The 26,722-nt window shown below is 36.5% G+C and overlaps 2 protein-coding genes across 6 annotated transcripts in view; one reads left to right on the forward strand and one right to left on the reverse strand.

Moving 5' to 3' along the window:
• The window catches only part of LOC149800286 (uncharacterized), a 131,549-nt gene extending 130,308 nt beyond the window's left edge, over positions 1–1,241 (reverse strand). The window contains exon 1 of the mRNA XM_089958378.1: positions 793–1,241. The gene's annotated coding sequence lies outside the window, so the exon portion shown is untranslated. The remainder of the gene's footprint in view (positions 1–792) is intronic.
• Positions 1–26,722, forward strand: part of LOC149800287 (uncharacterized) — a 251,662-nt gene that overhangs the window by 75,451 nt on the left and 149,489 nt on the right. The window lies entirely within an intron of this gene.

The raw sequence follows: 26,722 nt of genomic DNA on the forward strand, positions 1-26,722 counted from the left end.
GTTTCAGGAATATCTCAAACATCTGACAGCATATATTGACACTCTTCCATTAATTTATGTGTAATTAATATACTTACCGTGCTGTCTATATCCTGGCGGAATGAAAATATGACACTAGGAAATGGACGCTTTTTCATGTTCCGTTGACATACATTTGAAGTTGTTGCAATGCGATGGTAGTTGAGGTATGCCGAAGTATGTTTAAGTAGGTTCATGTGGCGGATATGTTTCTTGAACAAAACGAAACATTGCTTTACAGTTCCAATAGGCATATTATACTTTTTTTCGTTTCGTTAAAGAATAATATTTCCACTTAACCCGATTTCGGCATTCCCGGCTTTCATCGCTTTCCATTCAACTGAAATGTAGGCCAACGAAACTTGAAAACGGGTCCATTTCTTTTGTGAGAACTTGAATTTATTAGAAAAAAGATATCAGAGTAAGTAAAGTCTGACTAAAACATCATTACCTTACTTTGTAGAAAAGCGCCGTTATTTTAGTTGCCAGTTGTGTGAGATATTCCTGAAAATTTTACTTTCGTTATGACGTTAGTCGACATCAAAACACACTACACAGCGCTGTTAGTTAGGCTGTAAGACCCTGACGCCCAAAACATAAATATCAGCGTCAGGCCTTACATGTAGGACCAACATGAGAGGTCAATTTTAAGCAACGATACGTGCCCCTGTGTTTTAAGCAGCGATACGAGCCCCTGTATATGAAACGAGAGCTAATAGATGCTTTTATCTTTTTCAAATTTAATGTAATATAAAAAAAAATAAACGAGTTTACCTCCAATCCTCCTTATGTAATCCCAAAACTCGGCAACCTTGCAGACACCAAATCTCAGACTTTGCAATCTTCGAGTGCCTTTCTCGGCTGAACAGTATTCAGGAGGTTACGAACATTTCCGGAAATATCATTATCATATACATAACGCAAACAAGTTATGACGATTGATGAATCCACTTCTTTATAACGCAAGTTTTCACAGACCAGTTTGCTTTCAATGGACCACTTTCGGATTTATTATTACGGCGCTTACAAGATTGATTGATGAATCGGCTGCTGTGATTGGATAATTCCATGCTCTGCAACCAATGGAAGAATGCGAAAGAAATATTTCCCAGAACATTCCACAACTTAAGTATTTTTAAATTTAAAAGCACAAAGTAGATAAGCACCTGTACGAGCATTACGTAGAATCTTTCAATTATCTAACTTTTGTTCTATAAGATAAACCTATCTCCCAGATTCCGATCATCCGCAGAGCGGAAGTGCTACATCAGGCCAAACAAATGAAAGTTCCCGGTCGGCCGACTGTCGCCGTTTAAGCTGCCGACCGTAGAACTTTTTCCTCGAGTTCAAAAAATAAAAAATGAAAATAATTTAAAAGAAAAAAAGATTTCCAACAGAACTTGAAGTGCTTAGTACATATGATATATATATATATATATATATATATATATATATATATATATATATATATATATATATATATATATATATATATATATATACACACACACATACATACATACAGTATTGAGGTGCATTTCTAATGTGAAATCATGGATGACATGTAACAAGCTGCAGATGAATGATGATAGCCCGTACGAAATAATTAGGCGGATTCCACCTGGAACTTAAGCAGACTCCAGGCGGAATCTGCCTAAAAATGTTAAAAATCTGGTTAATACAAAGGCGAACATGGAAAATTTGAGAAATCAAAGATGAATCCATCTAGAGTCCATCTAACTCTAAGATGGACTTTTGTCAAATTCCTGCTATGTCACAGAATTAGGCAAAGAAATAACTTGGTTTTGTCTTAAAAACAATTAGACTATTTCTCGTTGTACATGCGTACAGCGTTATATAGGGTGAATGTGTTTTTCCAGGTAAGCGACTGTATTAACATGTACCTAGCCACAGATTACTTGTGTCAGGTATCATGACTAACATGATATGCATGGGTATTCTATCCCAACTTGTACTCACTCTCCTATGGATTTAAGTAAGACGAATCACGAAAAGCCACACTGGTCGTTTTTGGATCACGTCAAGAAGTATACACTCTCCTTTATTCTCCAGCCATAGGGGTAAGTGTTAAATTTACACTCTTTATATTTGATAGGCGAAGCTTATTCGGTTTGTAATGTGTTATCGCGTAATAATGTGGTTATTACAACGCAGATTTTTAAAGTATTATCATATATCTAGAGATTATACAGAAACTATTATGTCCCTTTTGGTTTTATTATAGCTGTTTGTATCTGTGTTGGCAGTTGTGTCTGTGTTGGAAGATGTTTCTGTGTAGAAAGCTGTTTCTGACTGTGTTTGAAGATGATTCTGACTGTGTTCGAGCTGACCGTTTGTAGCTGACTGTTCTAGTAGCTGACTATTATGGTAGCTGACCGTGTTTGTAGCCGTGAATGTCGATGTAATGTTATTGTGAATATAGCTAGAGCGGTCCGAAGCTGTACGAAGCCGTCTAAAGTTTCTTGGAGTCATCTGGAGCTTCCAGAACAACGCTGTATGGTGTGATAACATTATTGTGAATCTTAGTCATGATAAGATTATTGTGAATCTTAGTCGTGATAAGATTATTGTGAATCTTATTCGTGATAAGATTATTGTGAATCTTAAGTTGTGTCAAAGATTATTTTGATCCTTAAGTTGTGTCAAAGATTATTTTGAATCTTAAGTTGTTTCAAAGATTATTTTGAATCTTAAGTTGTATCAAGATTATTTTGAACCTTAGTGGTATCAAGAGTATTTTGAATCTTGTGTAAGATTATTTTTGAATCTTTATAATTTTGTTCGAGATTTTGTGAATATCTTGTTGAACAAAATACTGTTTAAGGGGTATGTGCAGTCCATGAGGATTCTTGGATCTGCACTTCATTTTATTTAATATTTGTTTTGTTTATTTTCAATTGTATTTTTACATCATATATTAATTCATTCATAAATTTCCATCTTTCCCACATTGTGTTTGGCTTGTTCATTTAGTCCAAAAACCCACTCAGTTACAATTCTGTGACATGCTACAAATACATCTTTAGGCATAATTTTGGACTTAGTTGATTTTCCACCCACCATCTAGGTGGAATTAGGAACTTAGTCACTGACAGCTATTATATGAAAGGAGGAATCTGGACTTAGTTTATTTTCTAACCAGCATCTAGGTGGAATGAAGAACTTAGTCATTTACATCAGTTAAATAAGGCATAATTAGGACTTGGCTATTGTGTGTCTGTAAAGTTAAATGACTGAAAATATAGTGATATTTTGTGATTGTAATATCATTGACAGTTCAATAAAATATCAATAAGATATAATAACATTTATTGTTTCTGGTACAATTTAAATGATTTTCAGCAGCATTTATATTTCCTGTTTCTGATAGCTGTAATTTCATTGTTTATTTTGGGCACAATTTATAACTTCTTTTTATAGCTTTTCATGTTAAATTTCTTTTTCAAATTTGTTGTTGTTGTATTTTTGTTTAACTTCAATTGGATTTAAATGCCCTTGAACAAGTTTTCATCTTGTGTTCTGTTTTAAAACATAATTTCGCTTTTCTCCTGACCTGAATTCCCTCGATATGGACCCATTGTTTAATATCGTCTCCGAAACTTTTTTTAAAATTATGCTCCATCCGGTCCCATTCCACAACGAGCTTTCAAAAAAGTATTTGTTCCGTTTATTGTTGAACAGATGATCGATGTATAAAGCTTTCTGATTGGTCAAAAAATTAATTGACCAATGAATCGTCGCGTAACAGAAACTGATGGGAAAGAGCATGTTTGCTAAACATGGCGTTTCGAATTTTCGAGCGGGACGAGAGATTGAATAACCTTTTGAAAAATGTGCGGCAATGAGAATACCCAGAACTCAAATTTGATGGGAACATAACTGATGAATCTGTATGAAAACTGAACGCCAGGACAAGCATTTTGCATTTTGTGCCATAAAGAGCTTTACAGTAGCGGCTAACGTGCTAAATAACACAAGGAATTGAATCAGGAATCAGGATGATTTCGAAGTTATACAACTCCAAACTGATTAACTTTAAGGAGGGTCAATGTGTAGATCACTGGTGGGAATGGTTGCCAGATATCCATGTCAATCAAAGATAGTCATATCTTTGCGGAATTTTCTTGGCTGAAAGGTAGAATCTACTTTCAATCTCGTGAGGCATTATTATCAAAATATTCTTGGTGTGTTGGAATTCAGTGTAAAATAAGAGTAATTATATCATGATAAACGTTTGTCACGGCTGCTTATGGAACAAGGACTAATTCGAGAGACCACAACAGCATCATAGTTTGTGCAATCAAAACTCCAGTCTACAGTACAAGTGACATAAGGCAGGCTCCTAGCTTTTCTTCTTATAATCAAATTGTTTCAAATGGATGCTTTTCTGTAATTTTGCATTATTTTCACGGCTGAATTTTTCAATGCAGAATAATATTTTATATTTTATATATGTTTATGTGTTCACAGATGCCTGTGAATATGTTCCAGGCTTGATACTTGGATATTTAAAACCACTTAATTATTTAGTGTCAGATACTTCATATCATGTTGTATATACAGCATATGTTGTACATCACAGAAGGCCTCAAGGTAGATTAGTTCTGTAACTAATTGAATTACCTTCTCTAAATAAAGTCATATATTATTATTATTATTTTTATTATTATTAACTCCCATTTCTCTTGCCTTGGATGTCATATAATTACAGCATCAGTATAATTGTTTTCATGCACACTTAAATATCACCTTGGTTAATAAAGTCCTGTTTAATTCATATCCATTATTTCTTTGAAACCTGCTGAAATGTCTGAAACACTAAAAAAAAAAAAACTTCTGTAAAATACTATATAATGATCAAAATTTTAGGGAAATCTTATAAAAGTTTTAGTCAATTTTTTTGTGAAACCTTACAAATATTTCAAAGAAATTTGAGTGAGACCGCAACATAATTTCAAAGAAAGTTTTGGTCAAAATATTTGTGAAATCTCACCAAACTTTAAAGTGAAATGAAAAATACTTAAGTGATACCATGTTGGATTAGATTTTGTATGCAATTAAGAAAATGGCATTGCCCCTTAGGACAAGAAAAACCTAAATCTTATTTGATAATGTCTGTCAAAATAAAATTTATGATCCATTTTAAAAATTACTGTGAATATTTATCATTGATTCCCAATAATGCCTAAAAATCATTAGGCAGTTTAATAGAAATCTGAAGTATATTTTTTATGGTTTATGCAGAAGTTGCTTAAAAAATCCGTCTGAAATCAGCCTTGGCATTTTCATTATTGGATGGGGTTTCTGCAGATATATCCATCTAATTAGGCAGAAGTAAAGATTCCGCCTAGTAACAGTAATTTGCGTATTTCGAGCTATATTCCACCCTGAATCTGCCTAAAAGTGATAATAAGGGGAATCTAGGCTAAATAAGCCGAATAAACTAATTCCGCCTAGTAGGCGGAATAAACAAAATCCGCCTAGTAATAGACGGACTAATTTGCATATTTCGGGCTGTATTCCGCCCTGAATCCATCCTGAACCCACCTAAAATTTATAATAAGTGGAATCTAGGCTTTAAGTGAAATCCACTTTCAAATTCCACCTGGAATCTGCTTAAAGTCAGGGCGGAAGTTTTTGTACAGGAAAACTGAGGCCATTCTGATTACAACACAAAAACTTTCTCATTTACATCCTTTACCTCAAACAATAAATATCAGCATTACACCAACATTCAATTCACACAGTCAGTACGAAACGTAGGTGTTACTCTGGACAGTACTCTCACATTGCACCAACATGCCATGAACATATGCAAGGCTGCATATCTTGAGCTAAGACGCATCAGCTCAATTCACAAATATCTTTCAATTGATGCCACTAAAACACTTGTGTGTTCATTAGTACTTAGACTGGACTACTGTAACTCAATTCTGGCTGGTTCATCTCAATATCTGCTCCAGAAACTTCAAAATGTTCAAAGCACAGCTGCTTGGATCATACTTAGAGTACCACGATCAGAGCACACCTCCCCGCTGCTCTGTACCCTACACTGGCTATCCATTCGATCCAGAATCAAACACAAAATTTGTTCTCTCTGCTACGATCATTTACCACTCACAATTTAGCTACAATTTAACTACTGACTTACATTTTTACTTGATCACTGAAAGGATAGATGTGGCTTTGCAAAGCTAAAATGAGGATTACAAATGTTGACTTTTTACTTGAAAAATTTATTTTACAGTATCTTGTTTTTCTACATTTCGTGCATACTTGAATTGTATATGAACTACTTGCAAATAAAAAAGATTTCCATCGGTTTAAACTCAAATTTATGTCATCAATAACTTTGGAGGTCATTTTTCATGTTATTTATACATTAAAATCCCCAAATGGCTTATATGTGTTTCAGAGATGGAATCAATGTTGTACAAGCAGAGTACAACCCCTTTTTGTTGTCAGAAAACATAATCAAGTGTTTGGTGTATTCTTCCCAAATACTTTTGAAAGGGATTAAACTTCCATGGAACTGTGCTATTATCAGCTGTCCTATTAAAAATGATAATTAAAAATGGTGCCACACCAATCATCCATGCCTTTTTTTCAGACTCAGTTGTATATTTATAATTATTATTCTCGTAACTAATGTGACAAATAAGGTGTCAAACAATTTTTCAGAAAACATTCTTACACTAATAATGTAATACATGTAGTTTATTATCCTTCTAATCTGGTACTTTAAATTATTATTCCTGTAACGAACCCACAAACACAAATTTTAAGAAAGATGTCATGTGACCCTTTAAGAATTGAAGACTTTACTTTAGAATCAGTTGTTAGAAAATATATGTTTACATTTGTCCTGTGTGATGTGTGTGATTAGGATTTTTAACGTAGCTTTAACAATTTTTCAGTCATATCGCTATGATGTCTGCAGTGTGGCAGTTTATAGTGATGTCTAGCACTGGGGCATCATGCTGCAGACATGTAGCATGATGTCCCGCTCAGTCACATTATCCTGACACCAGGCCGACCAGTCCTAACACCAACCTCTATATAGTCTTAATGCCGAGTGCCAAGCGAGGTAGCTGTTAGTACCATTTTTGTAAGTCTTTGATATGACTCGGCCGGGAATCAAACCCATGACCTCCCGCTTCTGAGGCAGACGCTCTAACCACTACGTGTGGTTACAGGGCATTAAAGTTGGGACCACTCTTACACTAAGATGATTTTATGACGTGATTAATAGTGATGAATGCTAAGAATTTTTCTAACTGGGGGATTCCAGCATGTATATAGGTTTTGGTTCTTTATCTCATATTTTTATCTCCATGTAAATAAGATGTGAAACAAAAATCTGTGATCCTGTTTGGCACCATGATGCCTGGACTGAGATGGTACACTGTAAAACCCATATCAATCAATCAACATTATTAAGTCAATTTTTTAATTAAAATCCTAGACTTGTTAGTTGTTTTGGTAATGACAAACATTATTCATTTTAATAAACTGTAAAAATACGTTCTGAATAAATATAGAGAACTCTCTAAGTGCACAGTTAAAACAGACCAAATCCATTTCCTAGCTAAAAAAATTCTAAGTCTACATTTCTGAGCTATGTCCAAGATAAAAAAATGACTAAGTTCTTATTTCCGAGGTTTTTCCAAGCCAAAAATAAACTAAGTTCTCATGTCCAAGCTTTGTCCAAGGTATTTCCTAGATTTTTTTAATGTATGAGATAATGTCCAAGATTAGCTTATAAAGCCTTGGACAAAATATCAGCAGTGTCCAAGGTTTCCCAGGTTTTCCTCGGACATCCAAAGTTTTAGGTCAAAATTCCAAGTATAACCTCGGAAAATGTACAGCTGGGAATGAGGAGGCTATTGGACAGAAATGACAATGCTACCTAACAGGGAATGGGTTGTTGAAGAAATCCCTGATTCTTTTATTTTAATGTTTTACATCGTCCTTGCACCTTAATTTGCACAAAATACAAACAAGAAAATTCTTAATAAAACCTGCACCACTGTCTTACGCATGAATTTAAAAGCTTTAAAAGTACACTGAAATATCATTCCTTGTATATGCTACCTTCTTTATAAATTAATCAAAGCAAAATGGAATCCACTGAAAAAGTCACACACCTGAGCTTCAAATTTGCATAAAACTGCTTCCATTAAGAGGATAATGACAATGCCTGAGCTGAAAACAATCAGCAAAGATATCTGTAACAAAATGCACATGATGAAATGGAAAGAAGCCTCTGTGTGAGAATGACAACCGGAAACAGAAAATCCTGGGCTGGATTTCGAGCAAATAATTAAGGACAAACTTTTTGCTGTATTGCAAATTAATAATGATGTTCTGAAAAAAAGGGCTAAGGAGAAAGAACAATATTTGAGGAAGAACAATCAAATTATCTATTGATAAGATAGGGGTATAAGGAAACTGGTTGACATATGCAAAGAAAGTGGTGGGACTGTTCAAAAGCAAATCAGGAACAAAGATCTCTGTAGAGGACAAAAGAATCGTGCATTGACTGGGATATTTTTCTACATCAGAGAGCATATCTGTGACCTGTCAACCCCAGCCCCCTCCCCTCCTCCCTGGCATTTTACAAATCCATTTTCCAGTATATAAATATATCCTTTTGAGCTTGGTTCAAACCCGAGTCCCCAGCCCCAATTATGTAGGCCTATAAATCAGCCCCTCACCTCTGATGATACTGAATTTTGGGTTTGTCCATCAGTATCAACACAGATTTGGGGGGTTGATTTATCTGACTACCAATTAATCACTGCAGATGCCTGTCAGTTATGTGTTGTTATATAACTAAGCATCCTGTTACAAATAATAATCACATAACGAATTTTATATATGAAAGTGTTCCATCCTCCATTTTCCATTTTTTGTTTGACATTTAACATAGCTATAAGTTTCTTGAAACTTACTGCTTATTTCCTGTTTTCCTTTTCTCAAGGAACATGACTGTTAAAAGAACAAAATTGGGGTTCGACTTTAAAACACCCCAAGACACCCTAAAAGCACCTTAAGGCTTCAAAGAATACCCACTTTAAATTTCAACAACAACAAAGCCAAACAAAACTGCAAACACTTAGTGATGTGTGTGTGTGTGTGTGTGTGTACAGGAAAAGTAGTGATGTCAAGAGTTGCCAAGGGAAAAAGTATCCATAATAGTGTTAAAACAGTAAAGTACATTATACTAATCATTTTACCCATCACTAACTCTTTATGCAAGTTGTTTTGCAAATATAGTGCAAAGAAAGCATGCTCATTTTGCTAGAGAAATAAATAAATCAAGTATGCATTACTGTTTGAAAGTGTTGATAATGACCTGATTTATGACAAAGTTAGTTTAGTAGTTTCTTTATTAAAACACTGTCATTTTGGTAAAATAATCTAAATCTAAACTCATATCTTTTTCTGATTGCAGCTAGAAAGTTTTGAATGATGATTTGATATAAATTTAAAACGCGGAAATCAACCATTTATATTCTTTTCACAGTGCTTGCTAAAACATTAATAAGTTCTAAAACAAACCATGTATGTTTGTCTGGAGTGACACGATTTACCACAATCCATGAAAATCTATCACAACAGACTAAGAAAATACATCAATTGATCCGAGTTGTCTAAAGCGCTCTCCGTTATGGATCACTGCCATCTCACCTCTGTCTGCATGGGTTCGAGTCTCAAATTTGGCTAATGTGGGTATGTGAGAAAGCTTTCCAGTAGCTTCTCGTGGGTCGGTGGTTCTTTCTGGGATTTTCCTTGGTTCTTCCTCCACCATTAATACATGTACAGCCTATCGTGTGCTGAAAAATGGCATTAAACCCTACAACAACGACAACATCAACTGACCTCATTCTTCTACAATCAAGCATGAAAATAACACAATCAACAAGTTTATACAACAACCCACTACAGTCTACCACAATCCACTACACTCTAACACGATCGCCAACAATCTTCCCAAATCTACTATTATCAAGTGTGAGAAGGCCTAAGTAGACCAGTATATATTTAATTATTTATGAACAAGTATATTATTCTTATTATATTAATCTGCACAATCTACCACAATCCACTGTAACATTTATACAAGCTTTCACATACAGTCCACTAAAATCTACCACACACTCTCTCTCTCTGTCTCTCTGTCTCTCTCTCTCTCTGTCTCTCTGTCTCTCTCTCTCTCTGTCTCTCTCTCTCTCTGTCTCTCTGTCTCTCTCTGAAAATTAATTGCTTAGGCATATACAAGTCCATATGCTATTAACAGCTTGCCTGTAGTCATAATGCCATTTTTGTTATATTGATCCCAGTATTAAAATGTCTTCTGTTTTGTAACATATTTTCTTCCTGGTATTTCCTTAGTGTTTTTGTTAAGCCAGAGCTTACATGCAAGCAGATGCAAAGGAATATAATGCAAAAAAATTGTCGGTCAGTGAACTTTTCTAAGATAATTAGCAAAAATTACATAAATGATCTGCTTAATGTGAAAGTATTTAAGAATACTTGGATTTTAATGCAGCTAAATATGTAATATTTCTTTCAAAATTGCTAGTATTTAACAAAAATAAATAAATAAAGACACAAGAAAATTATCTCTGATGATTGGATGGTAAGCAATATCATGTCCTTCCAACTGGAGATTCTAAGACAGACAGTGCATATATAAGAACGGAACCAGTTGTTTTGGATACTCACTGACTGTTGTAATTGTGTGTGTGTGTGATTAGGATTTTTAACGTAGCTTTAACAATTTTTAAGTCATGTTGCTACGATGTCTGCAGTGTGGCAGTTTATAGTAACGCCTAGCATTGGGGCATCATGCCACAGACATGTAGCATGATGTCTCACCCAGTCATATTATCCTGACACCAGGCTGACCAGTCCTAACACTAACCTCTTAATGCTGGGTGCCTAGCAATGGAGCTGTTAGTACCATTTTTGTAAGTCTCTGGTATGACTAGGCCAGGGTTCGAACCCACGACCTCCCGCATCCGAGGTGGACGCTCTAACCACACAGTTTCACATTTCTAGAATGGAAAAAGTCAGATGTGAAATTAAGAAAGAGAGTAAGTACATGATATCTACAGACAGGCAGTCAGAACTGTGGAACTTAGGAAGACATAGGAGAAGAAACCAGGAGAAATGAAAAGAGAAGTGATTGATAAATTGTGCTAACTATTTATTCATAATTTGAACTTGAGAAGAAACAAACTTAAGCTTAAACCTTTTGTTTCACTGATTTTCATAATCCTGAAACATTTACTGGAGTATGGAAAGCTGGGAATCCTGCTTAATGCAGTGAAAAGAAAGGAGAAACTAATATGCGTCCACACAGTCAGGCTTATCAAACAGAGAGTCAACACTGGTTGAAGTAATCTTGAGTGCAGCACTAAATATTTTTATATCATGTATATTCTGTTTATTTTAATATATGAATTAAACTCATCCAAAGCTAGAGGCCCTGAGTGGCCGAGTGGTCTAAAGCACTCACCGTTACGGGTCACTGCCATCTCACCTCTGTCTGCATGAGTTCGAGTCTCAGGCTTGGCTAACATGGGTACATGAGAAAGCCTGCCAGTAGCTTCTCATGGGTTGGTGGTTCTTCCCGGGGTTTTCCAGGGTTCTTCCTCCACCAATTATATTGGCTGCCATGTATTGTGCTGAAAAATGGCATTAAACCCTACAACAACAACAATAACAACAACAACTCATCCAAAGCTAATCAGCCATTTTATTGGTACGTTTTCATGATCGTGTTGCGTGTCGTATTTCTTGTACATATATTTGCTTAATATATGAGACTAATATTATACGTTCATGATAATGTATGTGATGCAGTGTTTATACATATGTATTAAATTATTATCTGGAATATAAATTATAGAAATGTGTTAATTAATTGGTTACATATCTAAATGAACAAATTTCTTGTATGTATGCCCTTTTTAAAAATGGTCACTATCAACCACCACCACCACCCTCCCATGAGCCCAAAGTCCTAGTCAACCCTCCCATGGGCCCAAAGTCCTAGTGAAGTACATCATAGATATGGTTATCGATAGCTGTGGGCTACTACGTTATTATTCTTTCCATTATTTTATTTATTAGTAAAGCCTTTCACAGCCTAGATGTCTACTAATTAAAGTTTATGGTTAAAGGTAATTTTGGTCTTTAACACATCGATATTTATCCAACATTATTACTTGATTAATGGAAAGAACATGTATTAAGCAGTTATTATACATTAGCATGTATAACTGATGTGGCATCATTAGATGAACTTTCTGTGGTACACATGGGTTGATTAGGTGTATTTGAATTAAAGAGGCAGTGGTTTGTGAGTTACTGTTGATATTGTCTGTACCAAACATTAAGATCTATATATTCAGACAGTCAAGAAAAATTATATCTGAAACATCGAATAATCTACACACAGTGATTATTCATGACATCAAAAAGGAAGCCATTCTCCTTTACATCTAAGCAAAATCAAGGGAAATCACTCCCGTGGAGGTTGTAACATGCATTGGCCATGTATTTTGGAACGTTTGTCAATATTTGCAATGTATGACTTTGAAATGAAAATTTGTAAGGAGCAGTTCATAACAAAATAAATGAGGGAAGTACAGTGCTTTGCCATATAATGAGGAAATTGTTAAAATGTTAAAAGAAATATTATAAAAAAACGAGATTTGATGCAAAAGAGTAATTTTCTGTAGGTTATCGAAATCCATCATCGATAGTATCACTGTCTACGCATGTGTTTGCTTATTTTTCTGCTTCTTGGTTTGTATTTGAGATCTTTGGTGAGTTTATATGTAATATTGGGGTGTTTGTTAAAAGTACAATATTTTGAAAGATTTCCCCCCACTTACATCTTTTTAGTAGTTTTCCTTTTTTTCTTCCTTTTTTTGTAGTTCTACCTTTCGTATTTGATAATCTGCCTGAAAAACATTCTGCTTGGGTAATCCAAATCATTTAAAGGCATACTGCATCTTTACAGAACACATACAATCCAATTAGATGATATGGATCATATCCAATGGAAGAAAACAAATGGTCTTGATGCAATGGGGGTAGGTTTAGTCCTACAATGTAAGACATAGCACATGTTGTTTTTGTTTTAGTGCTATCACCATCAACACCCCCCCCCCCCCAAACAAATATATCGGGTGGTGTGTCTTAATGTGGATGGACATGGGGTAGGTTGCGTGTATCGAATCATTTAGGGGTTGCGCTATATAAATTATGAACTTCTGAGTGGGTGACACTCTGGTGTAAGGTGATGTTTGCATTTGTCACATGCACATTATGGACAGAATGTTGTTCTTGTGTAAATTCTGCATGACTTAAGCACATAGCTAACCAAAATGATTGCTCCCATGTGCTAAAAAAATCAGCCAATTATAGCAGTTATTAAATATGGGGAAATTAATTTTTTCTAGACTAGACAACTCCAGCTTCTCAGAGTGCAACGAAAGAATTTTAGATTATGTCTGTGACTGTTTAGTAGTAAGATGTAATCTTATGTCTACTCACTCAAAAATACAATTAAAGCTGGTAAAAACTACAGTGGTTAATAACTTTTGAACCTAATGGTAAGCCATTTCTCTTGCCAACACTTAAAATTCATCTTTAAATTAGATATTATGGTTCTTATAAAGTTAAAAAGAAAGTGATTGAAATTATATCAACACTTCTGTGAGGCAGAAACAGAAATAATTCCACTGCCAGTTTTATGAGTATTTTGCACGATTATGTTGTTCGATATAGCTTGAAATCATTCAATAAATTTAGTTATTCCTTTCCCCCACAGTTACAAATTAAATGATAATATACAACAGGAATGTAAAGAATTGTTCAACTCAAAGAAAACATACCATGATGATGAGATTGTTCTAAACCTTTAAAACAGCACCCATACAGGATGAATCCTAACAAGTAAGAATGTTTGAAGAAGGAAGTTTAATATTTGTTGGAGAATGACTTTGTTGAACCAAGAAAAAGTAACTGAAGTTCACCATCTATTCTCATGTGCCGAAACCAGATAATTCTTTTCATATGTGTACGGGCTATAGAAAAGTGAACAGTGTCACCAAAACACGCTCATTTCCAGTACCAAGAATGACTGTCAAAAAGATTGGAAATGCAAAATATGTCATCAAGTTTGACCTGTTAAAATGATTCTGGCAAATTCCACTTATGGATAGAGCAAAAGAAATTTCTGCTTTTGCAACTCCAGATGGACTCTATCGATACAAAGTGATGCCATTTGGTATTAGATTTTCTCCCTCTATATTCCAGCATAATATCTGGTATAGATGGCTGTGATGCATACATTGACATCATATTTACTGCAGTTCCTGGAGGGATCACCTGGAAACTATCTGGAAAGTTTTCATTCTCTAGAGTGGGGCAGATTTGACAATCCCAGTAAAAGTGCATTTTGCAGAGCTTGTTTTGCAATTTTAGGACATATTGTGGGACATGGTCCTGTTAAGTCTGTAGAAGCTAGGGTTAATGCTAACTCTGAATTTCCTATGCCTATCAGCAAAAAGCAACCAATGCAAATTTTGGGTATGGCTGGATATAATCAGAAATTTTGCTCAAACTTTTCCATAATTGCTGAACCGCGGAACAATTTATTTAGTTAGAAGGCCAAATTTTATTGGTCTGACATGTTGGAAGGTGTTCAGTAAATCAGTGTCCATACTTAAAAGAGCACCAGTTCTTTCAGCTCCAATTTCAAACAGCCATTTAAAATGTCTTTTAATGCAAGTAATTTAGAGGCTGGTGGCATATTAATTCAGAAAGATAAAAATGTTATGGATCATGGATTATTGTATTCAATGATCACAACCTCCTTATTTTCATCAACATAATGGAGGAAAAAAAAACAGGTTGCTGAATTGGAGTTTGATGTTGCAAGAATACAAATTTGACACATCAAAGGAAAAGAAAGGGAAAAATTTTTTAATCACAGATAGACTTTCACATGTATATGAGTTTTATATTGCTTCATTTTGTACATTCACTATACATCTTCATATGTAATTTCATTATTATTATCATTTTTTGATTAATGTAGAAAAGAAAGATTTTTTGCGTAAATCTTTCTGTTCCTTATGAGGGAGATTTTATGTATATCTTTGATTTCTTCTTTAATTCCTGGTACATGATTTTTATCTAATTTGTATAATTTTTATTCATGGCTGTAATGTATACAGAATTTCTTTAGTTCTGCCTACATGACCTGAGTACCTTAAGAGAATAGTACTAGTAATTGCATTGATCTATAAACAGATGTTTACTTATATGTTGGTAAATTATTGATAATAATCTTAATAAGATCTAAATGGTACTTACGGCTTAACTTCTCAGTGGCTGTTGGGGTTTTGACATTTCTTGAATAATTACGCAACTTCACATTGATTGGACTATATCACATGAATAGGCCAAATTGATGCAAAATGAATAGTATATTATGTCACATGGGGTCCATTGCAAATTGCATATGCAAAATATGGTGTATATAGGGAGAGAATTAAGGAATCAGTTTCATTCCAGTTTTGGGGTCATTCACACTTACTGTGTTCCTGTTTTAAGTCTGCAGATGTGTTATATGTTGAATAAAGTTATTATTATTTATAAGGACTAGTTTGGATTCACTTCATAATACTCTAAGATGCTCTCACCTTTTTCATTTATAACTTTGATACTTAAACTGTTTGTTAAGTTTTACAAAACCTGCTGACTTTGGTTTTTTTTTGTTGTCTGTTACTTACTTTGTGACCATAGAGTTGTAACACTTCCTTTTCTAGCAAAGTCTTAACTTTTATGTTGCAAAACTTATTTCTCTCGAGATACTGTTCATTTTCATGTTTTTGTTGATTCAAGATATCTCTGAAAACAAAGAATATGCCATCTCCTTCTTTTTCGACTTTACTTTTTGATCACAAGTGTATCTCGAAATTTACGTTTAACTTTCAAAATATATTTTGCTTAGCACTGTACTTTTCATACCCTTTAATGTCAGCAATATTTGCCATCTACTGAACACCAATGTTAATAATATATATCCTTTTGTGCAGAAACGATTTTCGAACTTGTTTTTGTGTAATATGTAAGTAGAATATTCATTTAACCATTCTTTCAATTAAGTCATCTTTTTGCGTTTGTCTCCCATAATTCCCATCCACAAATGAGTGATATCTTTGCTACAAGTTGTACTCAGGTGCTTTAGGCAATTCATTCAGCCATTTAAATAGGAAAATGCTAGGCTGGACATATTTATTTTTAGGTATTATGTCAGCATGTCAGTAAAACATCCATTGACAAATGGAACCTATGTTTTCGGAAATTTGCAACGTTTCATCAAACTTTCAAAACACATCAATGAATTTTTTGGTTTATGTCAAATTTTGCTAATCCCATTGTTGAAATAAATACAACTACTATATATATTCCAAGTTGTATTGTTTTTAATTGAACTTTATTACCTCATATTCTGTTTTTTTTGGGGGGGGGGGTTGGGGTTTTTTTTTGGTGTTGTTTTGTATTGTTTTGTTTGTTGGGGCTTATGTTGTTGAAGTGATGTAGATTGACTAGGTACGATTGTGTAGTTATAAAATAAGTAATAGAAAAAAGTGAGAAGAACTTTGTAAAATTAAACATATTTTATTTCCCTAGAATACAAATTGAAAATGGAAAAAAAAGGAACTTACGGTATTGCTAATTAAATCCCAAATAATCTTAGAATTACAGACACAAGTCCAAATAATTACATTTCTGAATAAACTTTAGTGCAAATCGAAATTAAATCCAAGCTTAAAGTGTTGACGTGCCTGTGGTGGCAAGTATACTGTTCATGCGCCAACAGCCTTTTGTTGGATCGCAATAATAAAAGCCAATAATTAAATCCTAATTTGAAATTTCAGTATGAATTCAAGTCTCTATTTTCAAGAATGCTATTTTTGCAGAGAAGTTTTTATATCACTTGTTATAAATAATTTGAATAAATAAAACTCAGCCGAAATGAATTTCTGGACACAACAACACTACATATGATTCTGCTGAGGTCTTTGAGCACGAATAAATCATTTCTCCAAGATTATATAGTCTTGTATTTGACCCCAAGCCACAATCAGCTTTTTCTAAAACAAATCCATTACCTAATGGAAAATAAACTTCTAGAATGTTCATAATGCTACAAGATAAAATCTTGGTTATACTTAGAAGTCTATTGCTAAAATTATAATATAAATGTGTAGTAAACAATAAGTAGACATGGCGATTCATTGGAAAGTTCCTAAGTTAAAGACTCAGGTTAATATAAACTTGTTTACTACAAAACATAAAAAAAATAATCAGGCCAGGTAGAAAATGAATTTGGACAAGGTCAATGCGAACATACAATGTCATATTATGAATAGCATATAATCAAATAAAAATATAAAAAACTAAGAAACAATGCAGTGACGGGACTCCTTTTGCAGACGAACCCATAGCTACGATTTCGTAGCCTCAACTTGATTTGTTGTGGTTGAGGCTACGAACTGATCCCATATCATGTAATGGAGCAAAAAAATTCGTCACTAAAGTCAGAAAAACAAACAGTTTTGAAATCAAATACATAAGTATAATCATACTGTGGAAGAAATTTGGCTTATTTTGAACTTATTAAGCCCTTACGCGATAAAATAAATTGGCATGGTTACTCTAACCTTATCCTGTCTGCCATGTCAGATAACGCGAGACTCTCGCCGTGACCCCTTTTCTACGTAAGTCTTGCCAGACCATATTTTGGATTTTCTACGCTATATAATTATCAATTAAGTGCGAATAATCGCTTCTTGGTGGAATTTCAAAGTTGCCGATAAACCGTATTTACTTTTAATGTGCAGAATTTCTGACCCAAACGGCGCCAAAATTTTAGAACGATTTGTTTACATTTCCAAAAAGGCGCCAATGTCCTTATATGGCACACAAACAAACGAGGCTGAGAACGGAAGTAATCATTATTTGAAATAATATGGTGGACGATCTAAACGAAAATATCGGCTAAAAAAGGTAAACGAGATTTTACAACTATTTCTACAATGATTTTCGATACTTCCGGTATTAAATAAGAGGACTACTCCATTTATTGGATTACATGCAAGGAATATGTTTAAAGTTTTATTATTAGGCTAAAGGAACGCCGGGTGTGAATCACACCCGGCTTGCTCCATTAACACGTATATGCTCATGTTAGGACCCTGTCTACGAGGTACGAGTAAGGGTACTAATATTAGTACTAACGAACCCAGGGCCGACAAGGTGGGGTGGGATGGGGGTGGGGGCAACCGGGGATATATCCACAGGGCTCGGTCCCGTAAAGGGGCCCGGGCCGAGCAACACTTTTTAATTTTATAAAAGAAAAATGTTGTTTGAACAAGAACTAGGAGAGGCCCGGGTGTTTCTTATCCCAGTGCCCGTGATCGCTCTCTACGGCCTAGTCTGATCAATCAACCCCACACATCTGTGTTGATACTGATGGACGATGTTGTGGGTTTGATGTCACCCGTTCATTAAAATGTGCAATTTTGCTGCATGCAAATGATTCCGAAAGAAACCCGCGTACACTTTAGACACATACCAGTAATTGGTAACAGCCATATCAGGCGCGAAATTCAAAATGGCCACAGGACAGATGGTTGTGTTATTCCAGGTGGATTTACAACTCACCAAACATATGATTTGCTCAGGAAATATAATCTTCATGTCACCAAAAGAAGCCTTAAGCCGACGGTAGCTGCACAGCCACGATCAATACCGGTAAGTGTATAACATGTACACCAATATGTGCAGCAAAATTTGCATGCATATAATTGCAGATTTTAATGAATATGTGATATGAGCCTTTCACCCGAAAATCAATATCATCACGGGTGAAGGGCTGATTTATCGGCCTAACTACGGCCCTGCACGAACCAGGTGAAATCAGCTCTTCCCCAGAATATTTCAGACTTCTAGGTTGCTTTGTTCATTGATATATCTTCAGAGGCGTAGCTGGGGGGGGGGGGGGATACATATGTCCCCGGGCGCCAAGGTACAGGGGCGCCAAAATGAGGCTTACAACGTTACATTATAATAAGTAAACAAGGGTAATATTCAAAAATGTGATTAAACGGGGAGGGGGCTGGGGCGCCAATTTTATAGTTCGTCCCCGTGCGCAAAATATCATAGTTACGCCTCTGTATATCTTTGACTCCGTTGTATTAGTCTCTGAATGTCAAAGTGTCACGCAATGTTTGTGTTTGAAACCCTCTCAGCTCCTCCATAGTAATTTTGAATTCTATGTTATTTCATGTGTTCACATATTAACTTCTGAATTTGTATATATTAACTTTTGATTGCGAATTATATATTCTGCTTTATATTGATGGGTCTCGGCTGTTATGGATACCAATTTCCATGAAAACTGTTCCTTCAACCGTTCATTTTTTAGGAATGTGCAGATTTGTATACAAACTTCTATTGTGAAATATTTTTTAAAGCATACGTCATCTTTGAGACTCTTAAATAAAGCAGAGGTAATTGTGTACTTTATGATAGTTTGTTGTTTTGTTCTTTTACTTTTGCAATTTTCATGTTCGCGATTTTAATTTTTTAAAACTCTAGAAAACACAGTATATCGGGTCAGTTGCGCAAAAATTGCAATACATACTACTGCTAGGAAGGAAATAACAGCATAACAAATAATGTAGTATTTTTTTCAACTACTATTTTTGTAGTGAAAATATCTATTTTTCCGCTTAGCGTGATATACAATTTCAAGAAATCAGAACGTGTTCCAGGAACTAGAGTATGGTGGTAGCGTTGTAGAATGTGCTAGTGTTCTAGGTTACAGTTGTTGTTGTAGGATTTCACGCCATTTTTCAGCACAAGATAGGCTATACATGGCGGTCACTATACATGGTGGTGGAAAAACTCGGGAAAACCCCGGAAAGAACCACCGACCCACGAGATGCTACTGCCAAGCTTTCTCACATAACCCCATTAACTGAATCCTAGACTCGAACCCACGCAGACAGAGGTGAGATGGCAGTGATCCGTAATGGTGAGCGCTTTAGACCACTCGGCCACTAGAGGCCCGGTTACAGTTGTAAAGGGGATACGAAAATATTTAAACCCGCTATAACCCGTTTACTGCTTCAGGACTGTCCACCTCTTTATTCTAAAATTTTAATTTCTAATGATTACATTGAACAACACTCCACCCACCCCATCCTTCCCTTGCTTCCGACCGATAACATACAGTATTTTGTTATTCTTGCAAATATCACAGACAAAGGAACACACATTTCATTACATAAAATTATCCATTTTATCTGCACACTGTATTGTTTTCAATTTGCAAAGAAAAGGGTTCCTTAAAGGCAAAGATTGAGGAAGTGAGTGTGACAGAAACAACGTTTTCCTCCATGTGTATGAGATGAGTGGGGTGGGGGTTGGTCCCTTCGGTTCAGTTTATTTTCCCTTTGGGAATCCATTTGTAAATAAAGCAGCCGTGTGCATTTTATGGCAATTCGGGTTTACATATTGTCATATTGTGTTGTACACGCATTTATGTATCATTCAAAATGTCATGGCGGAACTCCTTAAATGGGATCTTGTTTCGATTTGTTGTTGTTGTTGTAGCACAAGATAGGCTATACATGACGGCCAGTATTGATGATGCAGGAGTAACCCGGGAAAACCCCAGAAAGAACCACCGACCCACGAGAACCTACTGGCAAGCTTTCTCACATACCAACGCCGAACGCGCGACTCGAACCCATGCAGACAGAGGTGAGATAGCAGTGATCCGTAACTGTGAGGGCTTTAGTCCACTCGGCCACGCGGGGCCCCTGTTTCGATCTGAACACACGTTTCAATTCAAACCAAAATTATTTGACAGGATATATCTTGTTACCCATTTCTCTGTGCTCATAGTTAGTTACAAAGCCAGTTTGCAATATACCTACCTTTTTGTACTGCCACAACACAATAATCCGGACATTTTGGTTGTCTCTGACCAGGAAGTAAATTCAACAAGTTTACTATAGCCATCTAGTAGCTGCGATCATGCTACAACACGTTAGGCTGTTAGGGACCGATCATTTAATTATGTGTGTGTGTGTGTGTGTGCGTGCGTGCGTGCGTGCATGCGTCTGCGTGTGTATTGGAGGATCGAATTGGGCTTTTGGGAAAAACATTCTGTCATTATATTATTTGAAAACAGATTATCTTCCGAAAAAAGATGTAAAACATCCGAATTCGAATAAAGCGCAAAGTCCACCGATAACCACACCAGAAAACGAAATGGTCGGTCAATTGCAGTTCCGAACATCCCATATTAGAATCCCATATACCCATTGGAATAGTTTGTGTCCTCTCTCATGCTGTTTAACGATATTTTAAAAGGTATGCAGTTCAAATGTAAAGCTTTATTTAACGGATGGACAAAATTAACTCAGCAAAAATACATATGAGCGAAATCTATGTATGAAAAATGATAAGTTGGGCTAAGTAGTGAAGAGTGGGGCTGGAGAGGAGATAATAAAGAGTGTTGAATAATTTTAAAAGTTTTGTCTCATCTGGTGAATTGGTGTTCTTTAAAGTACACAGCAACCATTTCAGTTAGCTGGGATGCGACATGCAACATATGCAAGGCACCTGGTCATGGCACAAGTTTTTTGTTATTTGATCATTAGCGCAAACAAGTAGCTCCGGTTTGAGATAACTCACGTGACTGATATATGATAAATAGTCATAAGCATAAGTAGTTGACCAAGTCAGGTGAAGTAGAATACTATGTGTGTACCATTTTTTCAATAATGTTTTATGAAATAATTAGGTCACAATTTCTTATTATTTTTTATCTTAATCTATGTATGATGGCAGATCAGCCTCATTTATATGATTTTGGAAAGCCTTTATACCGATATTCATTCTGTGAAATATGGTAAAATCTTGCAGAGCCTTGTCTGAGTTGATGTCATATTTTTCAAAGATTTGGACCTTACATAAAGACGGATCAGCATTGTTCGAAAAAAATAATGGTCTTCTTGCTAGGAAGCTGTGTCTAAAATATGGTCACATATCGGTTTAATATGGTTTTGTTATTATTATTATTATTGTATATTAACTCTAATGGTCACATACCAGAAGCGCTTATGGGATGGTCTGATGTCCGTCAGTCCGTTAGTAAAAGTTTGTTCTAGCAACGTCACCTAATGTAATCGGAGGATTACCATAAAACGTCTTCCACACATTCATCCATTGGTAGTTGGTGTAAATGAAAATTAGACATATAATATATTTCCGCAGCAGAAATATTTTTAAAAAATCTTGTTAATGGATACTCTTCCTGAATTTATGGGCATATGGACATGGTGTTTTAACCAGAAGTAGTGAATAGGGGCACTTTACGGACAATGGGAATTAGCATTAAAAACACCCTTGGGTCAGATTACGGACAATGGAAATTTAACATGGCAAAAAATCGTGGGTTAGATTACGGACAAGGGGAATTAACATGGCAAAAAATCGTGGGTCACTTTACGGACAAGGGGAATTTAACATGGCTATAAATCGTGGGTCACTCTACGGACAAGGGGAATTTAACATGGGATTTTTTTTAAAAAAAATTTTTTTAAAAAAGGGTAGGCAATTCAAAGACTATCTCTTTTCGAGAAATATGGCTGGCCCTGAAAAGGGCCTTTGGTTTATGTTAATATGCCCTTAACATAAAGGGCATTTGCGACATCTTCTTTTCCTCAAACTTCGTCTTACAGCAGGGCCATACATCAGAGTCCTCTTGAGGCAACCTTGTCTCTCTATATAGACTCTTCTTATCCACAGGCTGCTGTTGGTCCTGTGGACAACGGTCCACTTGGATCGGACATACATGAGCATGTCCGTCCTGAACATCATTGTTGACACAAGGGTTGAAGATTCAACGTCTGTCCACATGTTGAGGCTCCGAGAATAGGTGAATCAATGCAGTGAACGGCGCTTATTTATAGGGACAGGAAGGATTGAAACGGATTGAGTTCATTCACCAATCCGAACACGCGTTACAGAATTCAGTCAGCCCGCATCCAATCCGAAGAGTGCAGTCTGTGACGTCACGTAGTCTATATAGATTCGCTAGCGCTTGTGTGCAGTCAATCTATGCGACAGTGATTCAACATGACGGAAACTCAGAAAACGATCCATTGGGGTGCACCGGCAGGGGAGACTGCCCAAGGGAACTCGGACTTACTTTCAGAAGAGGTGAATTGGGATTTTGTGGATTTTCTCTCCTCGCAAGAATTTGTTCCGGAACCTTCGTTACCTTCTTCATTACCGCAAGTGGAGAATTTTAGACAGAGACAGAAAGAAGAATTGGAGAAATTTATACAACGACAAAAGGAAGCGGAACAGGCTTTTCTCCTACAGCAACAGCAACAAGAAGAAGAGGTAAGAAAAAAACAACAGCAACAACAGCAAGAAGAAGTAGCAGCAAAGAAACAAGAGGGTGAAAATCAAACGGTCACGGTACTGTTGGACATTTTAGCGGAGTTAAGAAGTCTGAAACAAATGTATCAGACTTCTTTATCACGACCGAAGAGAATACGACCTTCCCGAGCTAAACACGTCAACCCTGTGACTAAGCCTACCGTACCACCCTTAGTGATTTCAACCCAATCATCATCAACAGTACGCAGTCCAGAAGTAGGCCTTGGCCGTGGCAAAGGCATAAGGCAGTTAAAGTTGATTGCTTAAACTCACCCCTTCACCATGAAGAAAAAGGCCCTTTTCAGGGCCAGCCACATTTCTCGAAAAGAAATACAATTTCAATTTGCCAATAACTCAAAAAAAAAAAAAAAAAAAAAAAAAAAAAAAAAAAACCCACCCATTTTACCCTTATAGTACGTGTCTGTGTATGAGTGCGTGAGTGTAGCTTCTTATTTAAAATCACAACTCAAAGACACTTACCTTTTATCATTCATTTATTCTTTTATCCATTTTTTTACAATCCAATTCACATCACATCACTTTAATCAAAAGTTCATTGACTTCTTCTTTCTCCTTGTTTACTCTCTCTGTTTTTTAAATTTCTTCACCGTCACATTCTTTTCCTCCTCTTCCTCCTCACTTTCTTCCCTTCTTCTTTTCTTCTCCTGTTTCTTTTTCTTTACCTGGCTGCTTTCTTCCTCTGAAGAATCCCTCTCTTCTTCTGAAGAATCCCTCTTTTCTTCTGACTCCTCTTGTTTCTTTTTTGGGCAATCTGGAGACCAATGTCCTTTTTCTTTACAATAATAACAGGTATCTTGACTTTTGTCTTTTTTAGTCCCTGTTTTTGTTCTTTTTTGACGGTCTGGACACTCTGAAGACCAATGCCCTTTCTTCTGACAGATATAGCAAGTATCTTGACTTTTATCTCGAAAGGAAGGAGAGTAGTCCGTAGGCTGGTCTGAAGAGAATTTTCTAATGACCCCTCGCAAAGCTCTGACGAAACGTTCCATCTGGTTAGTCTCTTCCATCGTTGTGCTCGGCTTGAGAGTGAAATGAATAGTGAAAGGACAAGACACACACCCTTTTATATACGCTGGTCTGCTATGACTATAAAGTAGTTTATGGTGTTTGAACTTGAGTCATTTGACTTTTTGCTTTCAAGATGAAACGATCCCATTCATTCGAGAAGAAAGAAGAAGAAAGTAAGAGGCAGAAACGTGATCTATCGCCTCGTACCAGGGCTGAAATCTTGGCACAAATTCATGCCAGTGATTTTGAAGAGGACATGAGTGAACCAGAATCCGAACCCTCTAAACCAAGTTCACCACCCTTAGTCAACCCTGAAAAGTACTATTCCATTCGAGAGACGGAAAAGCGCTCCTCTAGAAAATTTAGAACCACGGCTTACAAATACACGGTGAAGTTTAAAGATTTCAAGGCTGAAGTGCCGTTAGAGAAAGCAGAAGTGTTCATCACTGAGGTGTGGGATTCTTTGCTCACTGCACTCAAGCGACAATGTCAACCCAAAGAAGACGATCGTTTGAGACTTTCCATACAACACGACGGTTTGAAATCCCCTGTTTGGATCGAGTTTAGCACCCCTGCAGAATTGACTGCTTCCAAAGTCATGGACAAGATTCAACACGTACAACAATCTAATGATCAGTTTGACATCACCGATGGTAAAGCCACACTGGACATGACCCACGTCTCTCCTCCTCAAGGGACAGGACGCAAAAAGATGTTATTGGTGGACGACCTTCGCAACACCAAAAAGAGTCTCGTCCGAATTAACAACTCTCATGACCAGATGTGTTTAGCCCGTGCCATCGTGGTGGGACGAACCTATGCCGACAAGAACGACACGGTAGAATGGAAAAGAACCTGGGACACTATTCAACGTTCCGACCGAGCCAAACAACGAAATGAAGCAGAACTCCTGTTACAACAAGCCGGACTGTCCAAAGACACACCCTGTGGCATTCCTGAGATGCAAAAATTGCAAGATGTCCTAGCTCCACGATACACCTTGAAAGTGCACCCTCAAGAAGTGCGCGGACCTCTATTGTTTCGAGGGCAAGACTTTAAGGATGGAAAATACATTCATGTCTATTATCACGATGACCATTTCGATACGATTACCACTATCCCTGGATTCCTGGGATACAGTTATTACTGTGAGAAATGTGACCATGGTTATAACAATCGAGAGCAACACAAGCATTGTGGATCGAAATGCTCAGGATGTTTGGTCTCTTCACCCTGTCTGAGCGAAGAACCAGTGCCTTGTTCCACTTGTCTGCGCACGTTTGTCAGCCTTACCTGTTACCAACAACATCTGAAAACGCAAGGTTCACAGCAGAAATGTGCTTGTCAACTCCTGAGATTGTGCCCTACGTGTGAACAAGTCATATGTACCAATGCTGCCAAGGCACACGTATGTCGAGGAAAGAAAAAATGTCACATTTGTCACCACATCGTGGACTTGGAACACCAATGTTACGTGCAAAAATACCAACCCCCACCAGAGAAAGAGGACGGTCACAAGAAGAAAGGCAATTTCATCTTTTTCGATTTCGAATGCATGCAAGAGACCGGCATTCACATTCCTAATTTCTGCGTGGCTCATCGAGCGTGCGAGAAGTGCATTCAAGAACCTATCTTCAGTCATTGCCCTCACTGCAGCAAGATTCCTGGAGGGCGTGAAAAAATCTTTCGGGGACCGAACACGTTAGCCGATTTTGCCCAATGGGTCTTAGACCCCGTCGACAAGACGTGGAGCCAAGAGGACATCGAACGTTACGGAGATTGTCATCGTCATGCCACGGTGATGGCTCACAATTTCTCCGGATACGATGGACAGTTTCTTCTCAGATACTATACGGAACAAGGCACCGAACGTCCTAAAGTCACTTTGAACGGAGCCAAAATCATTTTCATGCAAGTGGGACAAGTGCAGTTTAAAGATTCGATGAGCTATTTGGCCATGCCTTTGAGTCGAATGCCTAAAACGTTTGGAATGACAGAAATGGCTAAAGGGTACTTTCCACACTTTTTCAATACGGAAGCCAATCAACATGTCGTTCTACCCCATTTGCCTGAGGCTCACTATTACGACCCC

Source organism: Sinohyriopsis cumingii, chromosome 5 (assembly GCF_028554795.1).
Source record: "Sinohyriopsis cumingii isolate HCF-2022 chromosome 5, ASM2855479v2, whole genome shotgun sequence".
Classification (NCBI taxonomy): domain Eukaryota; kingdom Metazoa; phylum Mollusca; class Bivalvia; order Unionida; family Unionidae; genus Sinohyriopsis; species Sinohyriopsis cumingii.